Below are 13,359 nucleotides of genomic sequence, written 5' to 3'. Positions count from 1 at the left end.
ATGTTTATTATCATCATCAGAAATGTTATTGAGTTTTATTATATATTATATATATATATTATTTATATTGAGTTGTTATTAAACCCCTTGAGAGGACTCCTCTGGTTTTCGAGGGTCCTAAAGTACATTACAAAACAAAACACTCAACAATTTACAGACATACAACAACAAAGACAACAGGCATCAACACAAACATAACAAACAAAAAAATGAATGAACACAAGAATAAACACAACCTCTCAATGGCCACAAGTTGGCCATAACATTAGCCTAGTAAAACTGAAAGAAGTAACATAATATTGTTGTAAATTGAAATTGCACTTTTAAAAATAAATAAATAAATATGACATAATATTATCTGAAACATGTGCAGTTTAACTCAAAATATGAAGACAGGGCATATTTAAAACTATGAAAAGACGTCAATGATCGTATGTTTAAAGGAGTATTATTCCTTTAAACATACTTTAAGGAAGATTATTCCTTTAAACATACGATTCGAGCTGCAGGCTGATCATTTTCTGAACATATTCTGCTAATTTCTTCTTCTGTTGCACATTACAATGTCTTATATCACCCACACATATCCGTATCATCCATTTAGCTCGTGTTAAACATCCGTGCAAAAGCACAAGCAGTCAACAATGTTTATTATCATCATCAGAAATGTTATTGAGTTTTATTATATATTATATATATATATTATTTATATTGAGTTGTTATTAAACCCCTTGAGAGGACTCCTCTGGTTTCCGAGGGTCCTAAAGTACATTACAAAACAAAACACTCAACAATTTACAGACATACAACAACAAAGACAACAGGCATCAACACAAACATGACAAACAAAAAATGAACACAAGAATAATCACAACCTCTCAATGGCCACAAGTTGGCCATAACATTAGCCTAGTAAAACTGAAAGAAGTAACATAATATTATTGTAAATTGAAATTGCATTTTTAAAAATAAATGAATAAATATGACATAATATTATCTGAAACATGTGCAGTTTAACTCAAAATAAGAAGACGGCATATTTAAAACTATGAAAAGACGTCAATGATCGTATGTTTAAAGGAAGATTATTCCTTTAAACATACGATTCGAGCTGCAGGCTGATCATTTTCTGAACATATTCTGCTAATTTCTTCTTCTGTTGCACATTACAATGTCTTATATCACCCACACATATCCGTATCATCCATTTAGCTCGTGTTAAACATCCGTGCAAAAGCGCAAGCAGTCCACAATGTTTATTATATTTTTAGCTTGAAAAAAAAAACGTGATTCATGCATCTGAAAACCCGTCTTTGTGACTGTCATGTGTCATTCTGTCATTGTCATGTGTCACAACAAGCATCACTCTTCACATCCTGTTGCAGCTCTCGTGTGTCACAGAGACAATGTTTGCTAATCAGTGGAAAAATAAGAACGTCAACTCTTTATCAACTTCCACTTTTGACTGCATATATCCGTGCTGCAGAGCTACATCCTGAGGCAACATGCACGCAACTTTGTCTTTGATCGCTGGGACTGTAATAGCCGTACCAGCGGCAACTTTTACACCATTTTAATGTGCTGTCACTGTAGTTTAACTGACACAGTGTGAGGAAGGAGACACAGCTATGGAAATACAAAGAGCTGAAAGGACACACACTGATATTAAACAATGTTGGGAGCACTTTTTCATATTATTGTTGGTTTATGTTGGTAAAATGTTTGAGATGCATTGATAGATAAATATCAGTGACGCAACATAGACAGATAAGAGCTTTATCTGAGGGATGACTGTGGATTAAACTGTGGTGCAAGAAGGTTTCAAATCTTTTATCAAAGTAGAAGTGATGTGGAAATACACAGGGGTGTAAAAGTAATTTTGGTCTGGGAGCCGCATACAGTTTAATCTGATCTCAAGGGGGCCAGACCAGTAAAATCATAGCAAAATTACATAGAACTAACAATAAGTCCACTTTTTTTTCTTTGTATTAGTGCAAAGAAGAAGAAGTAAATATAAAAAATATTTATAAAAAATCTTGATATTAAATGAATTGTGCCCTGCTTAGTCTGCTGCCCCCGCGACCCGGCCCCGGATAAGCGGAAAAGAATGGATGGACAAAAAATATTATAAACAACCTAAGAGTTTTTTAAGAAAAGTATGTGCAATTTCAACAACACTATTACTCAGTTTAACATTTATTTAAGAGCTTGATCTTGATATTAAATTCATTGTGCCCTGCTTAGCCTGCTTAGCCTGCTGCCCCCGCGACCCGGCCCCGGATAAGCGGACGAGAATTGATGAATGGATGGACAATATATATTATAAACAACTTTCGAGTTTTTTAAGAAAAGTATGTGCAATTTCAACAACACTATCACTCAGTTTCACATTTATTTTAGTGCATTAAGCATAAAAACTGATCACAGTTGTGATTTTACAATGTCGCAAAACATTTAGTCACAGTTTTGTGGAACTTAGAAACACTATCCTGCACGTTAACATAAAAAATAGAGTCTATTACAAGTAAAAGTGCTGCATAGAGAAGTATTAGTATCAAAGTGTACTTCAAGTACCAAAAGTAAAAGCACTCCTCATGCAGAATGGCTCATTTCAGAACCACATATATAACAATGCTGCATTATAATCACCTCTGCCAGGGAGGTCATGTTTTCGGCTTGGTTTGTTTGTTTGTCTGTTTGTCAGCAGGATTACTGCTGAACCAGAAACACTACCCGCCTGATTTTCATTAAAGTTGGTGCTAGGGTGCAGCACGGGGCACGGAAAAACCCATTTCATGTTGGGGTGGATCAGAATCCCAGGGAGGTTACAAAGATTATTTTTCACTTTGTTAACAGTGCCAGAAAAGGCAGTCGTGCTGCATTTATGTGGTGTCGGAATAATCTGAAGAATAGGTTTCAAGTCAGAAGTCTTTAACCCTCCGGAGTCTCCAGAATCACCAAAGCATGACTTCTTCATGACATCCAGACTAGAAAACAAAGCAGCGTGGAGCCCTACTGTAAATTTACCTCTAAAGTTCTGGCTGTAAACTCCATGAGGCCAGTTTCAGTTTGATGATGATATACCAAGTAAAACTGGAGACAAGCTCAAATAGATTTAGTATCAAATGATAGAACTGGATGGAACCCTCTTATATGGTAGATTTGACACCTTTGGTCACATTTGGAACATTTATAATTCTTTATTGAGCATGATAGTGTTTTGAAAGTTAAAAAAAAGATTTAAAATCACATTTTATGTTGGACTAAAGGACTAAAAAAGACACAATATGATGAAAAAAAGACACAAAATAACAAAAAAAGACACAAAATGACATACAAAAGATACAAAATGACCAAAGAAAGACACAAAATGACTAAAAAAAGACACAAAATGTCAAAAAAGACACAAAATGACACAAAAAGACACAAAATAACTAAAAAAAAGACACAGCATTACCAAAAAAAGACACAAAATGACTTACAAAAGATACAAAATGACCAAAGAAAGACACAAAATGACAAAAAAAGACACAAAATGTCAAAAAGACACAAAATGACACAAAAAGACACAAAATGACACAAAAAGACACAAAATTACCCAAAAAAAAAGACACAGCATTACCAAAAAAAGACACAACATGACTAAAAAAAGACACAAAATGACCAAAAAAGACACAGAATGACTTACAAAGACACGAAAAGACATGAAAAGGATTCAAAAATGGACAAAATATCCCTATAAGACTCCATAGAGTTAACATCATGGGACGGGGCTTTGCTTTTGTGGATATCTGCACCTAGTTAGTGATTCATTATTGTGTTCATAACAATTTTTTAAATAATCTCATTCTTTGACTCAAGTACTAGTACTTCAAAGTAGTCTCGAGAGAGAGATTTTTCAATAAATCACTCACTGAGCGCTCCAAAAAACAAAACCAAAAAGTAAAATAAAAGTCATACTTTTCAAACATGACCAACAGTTATTAGGCAGTGTTTGGGTTTCTTGTCTGTGTCTTTTAGTTTTCATTGATTTTCTTTCTTTTCTTCTGTCTGTCTCTCGTTGTCTTTTTCTCTCTCACTCAGTGAATCATGGAAATTAAATGATTGAGTCTGTTCTGGCTGGCCTCCTAGACTTATTATGTAAACCTCTCTGTCTGGCTGTCTCAGAACTCTGTGGGTGTGTGTGTGTGTGTGTGTGTGTGTGTGTGTGTGTGTGTAAGCGTGCACATGTGTTAGTCTGCGTTTGTCTATTAATTTCCTGTCTCTGTCTGTGTGTGTGTGTGTGTGTGTGTGAGGGAAGATTTGTAAAACGATATTAAAAATTCTGTTCTCCATTTGGCTCTTGTTGCAGTAAAGAACAGCGGATGCAGATATTCAGCGTTTATGTGTTTACAGAAGCTTGTGAGGATCAAACTCCGCCTTTTATGTTGCGTTTTTTGTTCTTTGATTGACAGCTGGCACCGTCCCAGAACCAGAATCACTTTAATCCTCGTGTACGATAAACAGACAGTAATTTGTCTCAGAAGAAAATGATTTAACCGCCGAAAGTCGACTCAGCTGGCTTCTCTTTGTTTTCCAGTTTCATGTAGCACATGACACTTAGAGCCTCGGTTTCACTGGAGCACATCAATAGTAGCTGATGATGCAGAGAAGAGCCTTTACAGTTCACTTTCCCCTTTACTTCCACTTATTTGAAGTTTTTATTCCAATAGGTGGTGACTAATAGCTGGAGCTCTCATGAAGCCAGTCTGAGTTCTGTCTGTGAAGATTATGAGGACATACTTTATTAAACTAAATATATTTCACTTTTATATGAATGAAAAATATCACCAAAATGAGGCACAATTAATTTTTTTGTGTTAAAATAATATTTTCTATATTTCTGAACATATTTTTGATTCACAAATTCATTACCGTAATGCAGGGGTGTCAAACTCAAATACACAATGGGCCAAAATAAAAAAAAATAATAAACCTTTTAATATATACCAAACATGTTTTGCTTTAACATTAAATATGGAACCAGCAACGCTTATAAACATACAATATATAACTAAATAGTGCAGACATGCAAAATCAAATTTAAAATAAAAAACACATCAATGTCATTAATTTACAATAATAATATAATAATTTGGTATTGCCTCGCGGGCCAAATAAAATTACACTGCGGGCAAAATTTGGTCCACGGGCCAGAGTTTGACACCCCTGCCGTAATGCGTCAAGATAAAAATGTCACAGTTTCCCCCCACACTTATATACAATAAATATTTAATAAACTTTATAAAAGTAAATAAACATTTGTTTAAAAATGTATAATTTAACAGAATATAATCAAACATAATGGTTTTTAACATTGTATAAAGAACAAAATCTGAATGAAAATTGATGAGAAAAAATGGTTAAATGTTACGGTAATGATAGAATAGTTTGAATTAAAATATGTTTATATTTTAATAAAATACATTTGGTGATACCAGCTACCTTTGAGCATATTTAAGTGCTTGCCAAAGAGGAAAAAAAAGTTGTTTTTTCTATTAAAAAATGTGTTACGGTAATGAATTTTGCTCACAGTGTCTCTAAAAATGTCAGAAAATACATTAAAAAAATTCAAATAGATTATAAATTCATATTAAACAGTGGCTTTAGATTGTATATGTTATAAAGGGTCAAAGAAAATATGTATTCAATGCTCTTTTTTTTGTTTCAAGCTGCACCATGTTCATGAGAATCACCTCTTATGGCTTGTACGGGTGAATAATCAGTACAAGTGATTAATAACTCTTTCAAACTGTAATAAAAAGTTGCGGGTAGAGGGGAAGTTAACTACACCTTTCAAGGTGCATTTATCCAAGGAACATACAATCACTGCAGGGCTCGACTATAAGGATTGCGAGTCCCTGAGGCAAGTAAAATACCTCATTTGACTCGTAAATTTAGTTACTTTGCCGATCTTTTTCCGGAGCTGATGATGTCAGTGAGCTTCCTTCTCATCAGTGTTTGGGGTTGTTCTGTTCTTGAGAAAACGGCAGCAGCAACTAAAGATAAAGTTTATGAGCTGAAGCTTAGGTGGGCATTGTAATTATCCTGGAAACAGAGTTTAGTTGGCTTGTGTTTGAAGATGCACGCTGAATACCAACGTTTTTATTATGCAGATTGCTGCAAGTTTGAGGGCAAGTAAAGGGGAATAAAACAGGGTTGTTTTTCAACTGCTAATAAATGCAACATTTTGTATAGAGTCAAGTAAAAAAAGTAACTTTGGGCAAGCAGATTTATGAAAAAAACATTAATGTTGAACCCTGCACAAAGCTTAAAAATCTGCTACAAGTGGAAGATGTCTACAACAGGGCCACAACTCTTGTTGATTGTTATTGGTTTATCTGTCAGTAATTTTGTCTGCAAAATGTGAAATAATAAAAAAAGAAGCCAACAGGATGTCTTCAAACGTTGGTGATTTTTATTTTATTTTATTTTATTTTTAACGATTTTAACGATTAGTCACAGCAACAGTATTAAATAGTTTCAGTTAGATTTTCCATTGATCGACTAATTATTGCAGCTCTAGTTCAGAGAGAGTCAGAGTCAGATTTTCCTTTATTGTCATTGCACAAAGTAGTAACAAGTACCAGAACAACGAGATTTGCCATCAACCCGTCCAAACGTATACTTAAAACACACATATAATATGACAGAGGTGAACAGGACAGGGAGACAGAGATGAAAGAAAAGAAATACAGCATAACGTGAGGAGAGGAAAGTGGTCAGTCCATGGTTGGCTTTAGTCTTTTTTATAAAAGTCAATGCATGTAACACAAAATGACTAAAAAAAGACACAAAATGACTAAAAAAAGACACAAAATGACCAAAAAGGACACAAAATGACTAAAAAAAGACACAAAAAGACATTAAAAAAAACATATAAAGACACAAAATGACAAAAAATAGACACAAAATGACCAAAAAAGACATAAACAGACACAACATGAGGAGAGGAAAGGAGGAAAAAACAATGAAAAAAAACCCTCGGCAACATGAGCACATACTCAATACACTTCACAACATGAACAGACTTCTGACAAAACTCAAAAGACAATTTACGAATTAAATTCACTTTTAAATTCTGGGTCAAATATGAAAGAATTACAACAACTGTGTCACTGTTTTCTGTTGCCTGGTTTCTTCTCCTTGGCATTGGGGGCAGAGAGGCTCATGGGTATTGTAGTATTTAGAACTAACGTACGCAAAATACCACATTTCTGAGAAACGAGTTTCTGTGTCAATAAATAATTTGTGGGAATACAGAACATAAACAACACAGCCTCCATCTCTGCATCTCGACACTTCAGTTTCTGTTGTCTTTTATATATAAAAGATTCAAAAGCACATTTTATGTTGGACTAAAGGACTAAAAAAGACACAAAATGACTAAAAAAAAGACACAAAATAACTAAAAAAAGACATAAAATGACCAAAAAAGACACAGCATTACCAAAAAAAGACACAAAATGACCAAAAAAAGACACAAAATGACCAAAAAAAGACACAAAATGACCAAAAAAGACACAAAATGACCAAAAAAAGACACAAAATGACACAAAAAGACACAAAAAAGACACAGAAAAGACACAAATGACCAATAAAGACACAAAATGACTTACAAAGACACGAAAAGACAAAAAATGAAATATAAAAATGGACAAAATAGCCCAATAAGACTCCATAGAGTTAGAGTTTCTGTTGTCTTTTATATATCTTTGCCCCTTCTTTTACTCATTTTAAGCTTCATCCTGACCTCCTTCCTTCCTTCCTTCCTTGCTCACAGCATGCTTCCTTGCCTCTCATTCACTCACCCTCTCAGCTGTTCTTTGTTTCTCCGTCTAGACACCAATAACACACACACAGACATTAGAAAAAGTCATCACCGTGCTCTCATCATGCATATATGTAGATGCATGCAGGGTGTGTGTCTAAGGGTCAAGGTCAGCACCACTTTGGGGGTTGTGTGTGTTTGTGTGTGTGTGTGTATGTGTGTGTGCTTTTTGCATATAATCTGCATACAAGATAGTGTTGAGCTGAGGCCCTTGTAGTCTGTTGGACCCATATTGTCCCATTAATTAGTCTGAAGTCAGAGCCGGTCCTATATGTCTGTCTCACAGTGTGAATAAATCCATACAGAGACTGTCTGAGGACCAAGACGCTGTGCTATAAATAAAGCCAATGACTGTCTGCCTGCTATATGCATAGAGTGTCATGCTGCTATGTGGAAAAAAAAAAACCTCTCTTGTTTTTCATTAATTGGTCTGAGGCAAAAAAAGCAGCCTGTATGGGTGTCTGGCCTTCTAAATACTTCAATTGTAGTCTGTTTATGTAGTTCAAAACAACTGTGTCTTGTCTTCCAGTAATTAGTCTGGCCCACGGGAAGCTGGCATAGGATTTTTTTTAGTTAATTACGCTCATCTACACTTTAAGTGTTTAGTGTCACTTGCTAATGCACTGAAAAAAAAAGACATGATCTCACAGAAATCCGTGAAATAGCCACGGATTCGCTTAACTCAAAATCCGTGGAATAGCCACGGAATCACTCAAATTTCCGTGAAACTGACACGGATTTGGCTACAATGCAAGTTAATGACAGTCATATCCCGTGGCTATTCCAACATACAAAGTGATTATGTACATTCACTGAGTGAATATTTAGAAAATAAAACATATATTTCTCGCTAGAAATGTGATCAAAATCCATTTTTATGCAGAAACTAAGTCAAAATATTGATTTTTCACTAAAAATGAGAGAACTGTCCGCCATGTTTTTTGTTCTGACCGCCGGGACCTTGAAAGTCACGTGACTTGGAACAAACCAATAGGAACAAATATCCATGGAATAGCCACGGGATATGACTGTCATTAACTTGCATTGTAGCGAAATCCGTGTCAGTTTCACGGAAATTTGAGTGATTCCGTGGCTATTCCACGGATTCCTGTGAGACCAGGTTGAAAAAAAGATAAACAATAGCTACTCAATAAAATTGAGGCAACAGATTGCACGCAATATTATTAATGATTTGATTGAGAATTTATTGGAACACAAAATAAAAGATGAACATTTAAAAACAAACGAACAACAATAAATACAAGACAACAACACAAATGAAACAACACTTATTTGTGTTCAAAAGGAGTGGGAAGAAGCCAAAGCTTATTAAATCCTTTCTCCCTATGTTAATTTACTATATTCAGTTATATAACAATAATATTTATATATATGTATGTATAACACATAGTAATGTAGTTTATAAACTCATTATTATCATTATTAACACACATAACTTGTTATTAACTTACAAACACATAAGTACACATACACCCATGTAATGAAATATAACTACTGTAATAAATGATTCTGTAGTCATTTCATTTTACTTAATATATTTGATAAAATGTATTAAATATAAATGCGTCCTTGATTTTGAGGCAGTTGTTTAAGTAACTTTAATATAAAAATGTTTGGGATAGAATCTACTTATTTTGATCACATTAAATATAATCTTTATGTGTCTGTAATTCTAAATCAAGAGAATTTTGAATGAATCCAACATAATAGAATTAGTCCGTTTTTAATTGAAACTTAACACTTCCTGTTAAGTTGTTATTAACTCAACTTGTAACATAGTTAGATTTAATTAATAATATTGCGTGCAATCTGTTGCCTGAAATGCATTGAGTAGTTATTGTTTATCTTTTTTTACAGTGTAGTGTCACTTGCTAATGCACTGTAAAAAGAAAAAAATAATAGCTACTCAATAAAATTGAGGCAACATATTGCACGCAATATTATTAATTAAATCTAATACATTTTATCAAATATATTAAGTAAAATGAAATGACTACACAATAATTTATTACAGTGTGTGGAATAGATCACAAGGTCATTTTATTTTAATTTACAAAGTATAAAGCTGCCAGGAACCCAAAATACAAACAAAAGACACAAGTTTCTATGGAAATGTACCATTTTTTAACCATTTATACACAAAAAAACCCAGAAAAAATGATAAATAATAAAACTACAAAACAGTCTATTTGCATGTAAATTAAAAATAGTGATAGTTTTCATTGTAGGAAGAAAATTCACAATTTAAAAATGGTCTAGAAACATAAATTACACTTTCAACTGGCTGTCTCAGCTTGTCTACATATCATATATAAATAAAGTTATTACTGTAAATAAAACATGTGTATTTTCAGTAAATAGACAGACTCCAGAGGGTTAATATCTAATATTTGCCTCACTTTCTGCTTCAGCAACCTTAATATTACCTGCTCCTGTGAGACTAAAATGTCCTTTGCTTTCAAGTTGTTTTTGTCACCGTTGGGCCTAAAGGTCAGTTGCTTGTAGTTTGTAAAATAAAGCCACTATTAACTAGTCTGAGCTGACATTTTGCTTTCTGAAATGCCAGCTGATGACATGATTTTAACATGCATTTCATTATGTAGTCAGAGCCAAAACTTCTCTATCTTAATAGCTGCATGTCTTTGGTTTAATTTTTCGCTTGGGTTTTTTTTTTTTTAAATTTCTGTGAGCCACAAGACGCTGCTTCTTTGTTTTTCTTCATACTCTAGGTACAAAAATGGCCCTGTTTAATTAGTGATTCAGGATTACTGCAGTCTGTGATATGGATAAGACGTGTAAATTAGTCCAGACCACAATGTGCTGCTGCACAGTTTTGTAGTATCACACTGAAAAGTGTTTGTTTGTGCTCCAGTAGCAGCACTTTCTGCTTATTTTGCTGTTGCTAAGTCTCTTTAGCTACTTGAGAAGCCATCTGTTCTCCCTTTTTTTTCAATTAACTGGTTTTATTATGAAAGTAGAAGGGTGATTTCAGACGATGTGGTAAGAAATGCATCCTAAAAAAAGACACATTTTATTTTTAATAATGTCTGGTTAAGACATCCTATAAGCAAAGACATAAGAAAATACTCAGACCGACATGAATGAATTAGTCTACACACACATATGTATGTCGTATAATTACTATTACACATTCAGATATTCAGATGTATGCATGCAAATACTTTTTTTTGCATATGAAACCAATGTGGCCGTGCATCTGCAGGGAGAGGGGGGGTGAAGGGGGGTAGTCTGGGTGTCTGCGAGGGCAGAGGTCAAGGGTCAGGTCAGGAGAAGGCAGCGAGGGGGAGGGGTGAAGGGTGAAGGGCTGGTTGTCATAACAACAGTGGGGGCTGGTTTCAGAAGAGCATATGTGTATTTGTGTTATTTCATTTAGTAATAATTGCTATAGCTTATTGCTTTCCATCACCCTCCTTTTTATTATGTTGTTTGTTTAAACAGCCACAGAGACTTTAAGTTACCAAAATGTGACTCTGCATGTTTCAAACTCAATGATTTCATTGATTGCATTGATTAGTTGGGTTTAATTCGCTTGCAGATAAATTTGAGTGTGTGTACGAGGCCTTTGATGAAGTGTTGCTGATTGATTTCTCATTTTACCTCGATGGAGGCTTATAGGGATATTTTATCAATTTTTGAATCCTTTTCATGTCTTTTTGTGTCTTTGTAAGTCTCTGTTGTTGTGTCATTTTTTGTCATTTTGTGTCTTTTGTGGAGTTTTCATTCTGTCTTCTCATTTTGTGTCTTTTTTTGGTAATTTTGTGTCTTTTTTTAGTCATTTTGTGTCTTTTTTTAAGTCATTTTGTGTCTTTTTTTGGTAATTTTGTATCTTTTTTTAGTCATTTTGTGTCTTTTTTAGTCATTTTGTATCTTTTTTAATCATTTTGTGTCTTTTTTTATAATTTTGTGTCTTTTTAGTCATTTTGTGTCTTTGTTTAATAATTTTGTGTCTTTGTTTAATATTTTTTTGTCTTTTTTAGTCATTTTGTGTCTTTGTTTAATAATTTTGTGTCTTTTTAGTCATTTTGTGTCTTTTTTCAGTCATTTTGTGTCTTTTTTTAGTCATTTTGTGTCTTTTTATACTTTCAAAACACTATCATGCTCAATAATGAATTTTAAATGTTGCAAATGTGACCAAAGGTGTCAAATCTACCATATCAGAGGGTTCCATCCAGTTCTATCATTTGATACTAAATCTATTTGAGCTTGTCTCCAGTTTTACTTGGTATATCATCATCAAACTGAAACTGGCCTCATGGAGTTTACAGCACAATGCTGCCAGTAAATGTGTAATATAGCAGCTGACAGACTGTTTGTCCTGTCATTAATAAGCTCATTAGTTACATGTTGCAGCTTAACAAAAGTCTCAGTCAATCATGGAGCTCCACTATGTTAAATAATACGCACATTGAGTTTATATTTAATATCTCTGGGTGTTATGTTTTTCAGTATCGGTACCAGTTCTTTTTGGACACCTTAGCTTAAGGAAAACCTTCTTTTTTATTTCACAATATAAGCCAAATTGCTAGATTGACCTCCTATTAATAATGAACTTTCCTCTGATGAAATATTAAATAAAACTAGTCAAGGCTCCTGATTTACTAGAATACAATTCAGTACTTGATGTTCATTATACTCTATTCTCAAACACGTATTGAAGGGTAACACTAATGTTAAAGGGTAAGGCTTGACAAATAGTAAAATGCAATATTAATATATAAAAACACTACTCTATAAGTAGTGTTAAAGTAAAGTGTTACCTATTGAAGCTGGTGGCTTAACCTTCTTTTGAGTGTTGTGCATTGCAGAAAATATGATTTTTACTAAGATGACCCTGATATACACTACAGGCCAAAAGTTTGGAAGCAAGATCAAATTTGTACAAAAAAAAAGATCATAGTTGCATTGCTATACTAAAGAATATAAAAATATATATATACTAAAGCTATATATAAAGAGTCACTTATTAGAACACATTTTTATTCTAATTATCAGGTCTTTGGGGTTTTATTGCTTAGACTTTGTGTTTCCTTCTTTCCTTAATGTATAAATCTGAACTCTTGTTTCTTTACTCAGCTGCTTCACTTTGATCCATTTCTGTGGTAGTTTATCAGAGATATGAACACAGTTGAGATTTATTGGGATTTTTGTATCCAAACTCAAAAGCCAAAGAGATAAAGTGAATAATGCAAACTGTGATTTGTTTTTTACTTTTGAACTGAAGTTGTGACTCTTCCTAATCTCCTCCACCCTAAAACTAAGCCCTTCTTTTCTTTTGGTAACATTTATTCACCAATGGTCTGATAACATCAATGTTTACCTAAAGGTCAATGGAGGAAAATGGTTCAATTCAATAAAGGTAAAGTCTGATCATGTAGTAAACACATCCAGAAATACACAGAATCCATACTGGTTGTTAAGAAAGACATTGAGAACAGAACGTTTAAGTT

The 13,359-nt window shown here is 33.7% G+C and overlaps 1 protein-coding gene across 1 annotated transcript in view; it reads left to right on the top strand.

Annotated features, from left to right (window-relative positions):
- The window catches only part of pmepa1 (prostate transmembrane protein, androgen induced 1), a 69,097-nt gene that overhangs the window by 9,454 nt on the left and 46,284 nt on the right, over positions 1–13,359 (top strand). The gene's annotated exons all lie outside the window — the stretch shown is intronic.

This window comes from Centropristis striata, chromosome 3 (assembly GCF_030273125.1).
Source record: "Centropristis striata isolate RG_2023a ecotype Rhode Island chromosome 3, C.striata_1.0, whole genome shotgun sequence".
In the NCBI taxonomy this organism is placed as follows: Eukaryota; Metazoa; Chordata; class Actinopteri; order Perciformes; family Serranidae; genus Centropristis; species Centropristis striata.
This window is presented reverse-complemented; position numbering and strand designations above follow the sequence as displayed.